This window comes from Chlorocebus sabaeus, chromosome 9 (assembly GCF_047675955.1).
Source record: "Chlorocebus sabaeus isolate Y175 chromosome 9, mChlSab1.0.hap1, whole genome shotgun sequence".
In the NCBI taxonomy this organism is placed as follows: domain Eukaryota; kingdom Metazoa; phylum Chordata; class Mammalia; order Primates; family Cercopithecidae; genus Chlorocebus; species Chlorocebus sabaeus.
The window spans coordinates 95,314,360-95,319,212 of NC_132912.1; positions in this window are offsets into that span (position 1 = coordinate 95,314,360).

Sequence of the window (4,853 nt, forward strand, 5' to 3'; positions counted from 1 at the left end):
ACATTCAAGCAGACCCCAGAATGATGAGAAAAAGTAGGAAATGTGAAGATCTGGGGTATAATCTTTCCCACTCTCACTCAAACAAGTATAAGGTTTTAGACAGAGTCTCGCTCTGTTGCCAGGCTGGAGTGCAGTGGTGCGATCTTGGCTCACTGCAACTTCCACCTCCCAGATTCAAGCGATTCTCCTGCCTCAGCCTCCAGAGTAGCTGGGACTACCGGCGCGTGCCACCATGCCCAGCTAATTTTTGTATTTTTAGTAGAGACGGGGTTTCATCATGCTGGCCAGGATGGTCTCGATCTCTTGACTTCATGATCCCCCTGCCTTGACCTCCCAAAGTGCTGGGATTATAGGCGTGAGCCACCATGCCCGGCCTACAACTTTTTTAGAGGCATAAAAAGTAATGTGCTGAAGTCATTCTTTGCCTTAGGAAAACTAGACACATATTCAAATATAAGTCCTCTGATATACTGGAAGCCAAATATTAGTGTTCATCTGTGCTGTAGGTTCCTTCCATTAGTTCAGATAGAATAGAGTTCACCATAGAGCTGAGTCAGGAGTTCCTAATGAATTGAAAGGAAAAAAAACTTAAAAAGGAAGCCCAGTGGTGACAGATTGACATTTATTTCCTAATTGGTAATGTTCAGAAAAATAATATTTTTTTGTCCCCCTGGATGTTTTAGCAGAGGAAAGAAAAAGAAATTTTTTTTTTTTTTTTTTGAGACGAAATTTCTCTCTTTTCACCCAGGCTGGAGTGCAATGGCATGATCTTGGCTCACCGCAACCTCTGCCTCCCGAGTTCAAGCGATTCTCCTGCCTCAGCCTCCCAGGTAGCTGGGATTACAGGCATGCACCACCACGCCCAGCTAATTTTTGTATGCTTAGTAGAGACGGGGTTTCTCCATGTTGGTCAGGCTGGTCTCCAACTCCTGACCTCAGGTGATTTGCCTGTCTCGGCCTTCCAATGTGCTGGGATTACAGGCGTGAGCCACCGTGCCCGGCCAATAATTTTTTTTTTTTTTTAATAGGCCAGGTACAGTGGCTCACACCTGTAATCCCAGCTCTTTGGGAGGCTGAGGCAGGTGAATCACTTGAGGTCAGGAGTTGGAGACCAGCCTAGCCAACATGGTGAACCCTGTCTCTACAAAAAAATTTAAAAATTAGCTGGGCATGACAGTGTGCACCTGTAGTCCCAGCTACTCAGGAGGCTGAGGCACAAGAATCGCTTGAACCTGGGAGGCAGAGGTTGCAGTGAGCTGAGATCGTGCTGCTGCACTCCAGCCTAGGAAACAGAGTGAGACCCTGTCTCAAAAATAAAACTTAAAAATGTCTTTTGAGGCTGGGCATGGTGGCTCACGCCTGTAATCCCAGCACTTTGGGAGGCCAAGGCAGGCAGATCACCTGAGGTTGGGAGTTCGAGACCAGCCTGACCAACATAGAGAAAACCCATCTCTACTAAAAATACAAAATTAACTGGGCACGGTGGCACATGCCTGTAATCCCAGCTATTCACAAGGCTGAGGCGGGAGAATTGTTTGGACCCAGGAGGCAGAGGTTGCGGTGAGCCGAGATCAAGCCATTGAACTCTAGCCTGGGCGACAAAAGTGAAACTCCATCTCAAAAAAAAAAAAGTTTTTTGAACTAATCTAGCCTATTGTTATATATTCAAAATCAAAATCTGAATTCTGAATCCACCAACTCAAAATTTTGTACAAATAGCTAAAGAGAAAACATACCTAGGTAGTTAATAACAAAGGAAAATTTAAAGTTAGGGCCAACGCGGTGGCTAATGCCTGTAATCCCAACAATTTGGGAAGCAGAGGTGAGAGGATGCTTGAGCCCAGGAGTTCAAGACCAGCTTTGGCAACATAGTCAGGCCTTGTCTATATAAAAAAATAAAAATAAAAAAAATTAGGCAGCAGGTGCAGTAGCTCATGCCTGTAATGCTAGCACTTTGGGAGGCCAAAACAGGAGGATCACTTGAGCTTAGGAGTTCAAGACCAGCCTGGGCAACACAGGCCTCATCTCTATTTAAAATAAAGATAAAATCAAAACAGAATAAAAAATTAGCCGGGCATGGTGGTGCATGCCTGTGGTCCCAACTACTCTGGATGTTGAGGTGGGAGGATGGCTTGAGCCCAGGAGGTGGAGGTTGCAGTGAGCCAAAATCATGCCACTGTATTCCAGCCTGGGCAAGACAGCCAGACCCTGTGTCAAACAATAATTCTTACAAGACCTTAAACATTTTTCATAAACATCATTTTTATTTGTATTATTTTTTAAGGCTCTTGAGCAACACCAATTCTTTAATGAACAGCTGAGGAACATTGATTTTAGCCATCTATTTTTCTCAAAAGAAAAATGTCTCAAGAGACTTTTTTTTTTTTTTTTTTTAATTGAGACAGAGTCTGACTGTCACCCAGGCTGAAGTGCAATGGCGTGGTCTTGGCTCACTGCAACCTCTACCTCCTGGGTTCAAGCAATTCTCCTACCTCAGCCTCCTGAGTAGCTAGGATTATAGGCACCTGCCACAACACTCAGCTAATTTTTGTAGTTTTAGTAGGGACAGGGTTTCACCATGTTGGCCAGGCTGGTCTCAAACTCCTAACTTCAGGTGATCCACCCACCTCAGCCTCCCAAAGTGCTGGGATTACAGGTGTGAGCCACCGCACCCAGCCTTTTTTATCTTTTTAAGACAGGGTCTCCCTCTGTTGCCCAGGCTGGAGTGCAGTGGAGTGATCTTGGCTCACTGCAACCTCCACCTCCTGGGTTCAAGCGATTCTCCTGCCTCAGCCTCCCAGGTAGCTGGGACTACAGGCATAAGCCACCATGCCCTGCTGGGTTTTTTGTATTTTTAGTTGAGACGGGGATTTCACCATGCTGGCCAAGCTGGTCTCGAACCCCTGACCTCAAGTGATCTGCCCACGTTGGCCTCCCAAAGTGCTGGGATTACAGGCATGAACCACCGCACCTGGCCTTATTTTACGTGTCTTAATTTACTCACTTATCTCCCTCACTAACATGTAAATACCACAAGCATAGAAACCTGGTTGCTCGTTTCTCTGGTGTATCCTCAACATTGAAAGCAAGCCCTGGCCGGGCGCGGTGGCTCACGCCTGTAATCCCAGCACTTTGGGAGGCCGAGGCGGGCGGATCACAAGGTCAGGAGATCGAGACCATGGTGAAACCCCGTCTCTACTAAAAAATAGAAAAAAAAATTAGCCGGGTGCAGTGGCGGGCGCCTGTAGTCCCAGCTACTGGGGAGGCTGAGGTAGGAGAATGGCGTGAACCCGGGAGGCGGAGCTTGCAGTGAGCCGAGATTGCGCCACTGCACTCCAGCCTGGGCGACAGAGCGAGACTCCGTCTCAAAAAAAAAAAAAAAAAAAAAAAAAAAAAAAAAAAAAAAAGAAAGCAAGCCCTGGGCCCATAAATATTTGTTGAATGGATAAATCGAGTGTTGTCTTCACTGTGTGTAGAAAATATGAATTATAGATACTGCTCATAAAGTAACTCAAATTTACCTTTAAGGGCTAGCAAAGATGAGTCATTTAGGAAAACTTTTAACAAACAAATTTATAATTAATCACTTATCTATAAAACATTTTAAAAAATTCATGTTGCTTTTAGGTATTTTATTACCATAGTATCATACTTAAAACTAATATACATTTTAAAACTTTTTATTGGGAGGGGCACGGTAGCTCACGCCTGTAATCCCAGCGCTTGGGGAGGCTGAGGCGGGTGGCTCATCTAAGGTCAGGAGTTCGAAACCAGCCTGGCCAATGTGATGAAACCCTGACTCTACTAAAAATACAAAAAATTAGCCGCGTACAGTGGCAGGCGTCGGTAGTCCCAGCTACCCCGGAGGCTGAGGCAAGAGAATTGCTTGAACCCGGGAGGCAGAGGTTGCAGTGAGCCAAGATCACGCCATTGTACTCCAGCCTGGGCAACAAGAGCAAAACTCTGTCTCATTTAAAAAAAAAAAAAAAAGAAAGAAAAAAAGAAAGCTGGGCACAATGGCTCACACCTGTAATCCCAACACTTTGGGAGGCCAAGGTAGGTGGATCACTTGAAGTCGAGAGTTGGAGACCAGCCTGACCAACATGGAGAAACCCCGTCTCCACTAATACAAAATTAGCTGGGTGTGGTGGTGCATGCCTGTAATCCCAGCTACTCAGGAGGCTGAGGCAGGAGAATTGCTTAAACCTGGGAAGTGCAGATTGCAGTGAGCTGAGATCGTGCCATTGCACTCCAGCCTGGGCAACAAGAGCAAAACTGTGTCTCAAAAAAAAAGAAAAAAGAGAAAACTCTGTATTATGGAACAAGTAATCACACATATACAAAAGAAAAGAAAATCATACTACTATTCCAGGCAAAATATGATTTTAGAATTCTGTAGCCCAACAATGTCAACATAGATTCTGTGATTTAGGATAAAAACATTTTGAAAAATACAGTTTTAGAATTCCACAGCCAACAATGTCAATAATAAATACCCTAGGCATCCATTCATTATTCAGCTTCCATAATTACCAGTTTATGGCCAATATTGTTCTATCTTTTTCTCCAACTCCCTCAACCTCCACTAAATTATTCTGAACCAAATACCGGGCATTATATTATTAATATTTCATCTCAGTATTTCAGTATATGTCTCAAAGGACTTAAAGAAAATCCACAGGCACGAACATACCTAAAACATTAACATAATTTTTTAATATCATCAAATATCTAGTCAGTGTTCCTACTTTCCTGAGTGTTCCCACTTTCCTGATTGCCTCAAATGTTTCTTTTTCACAATGGGTTTGTTCAAATCAGGATCCAAACAAGAACAAAACACTTCATTTGATTAA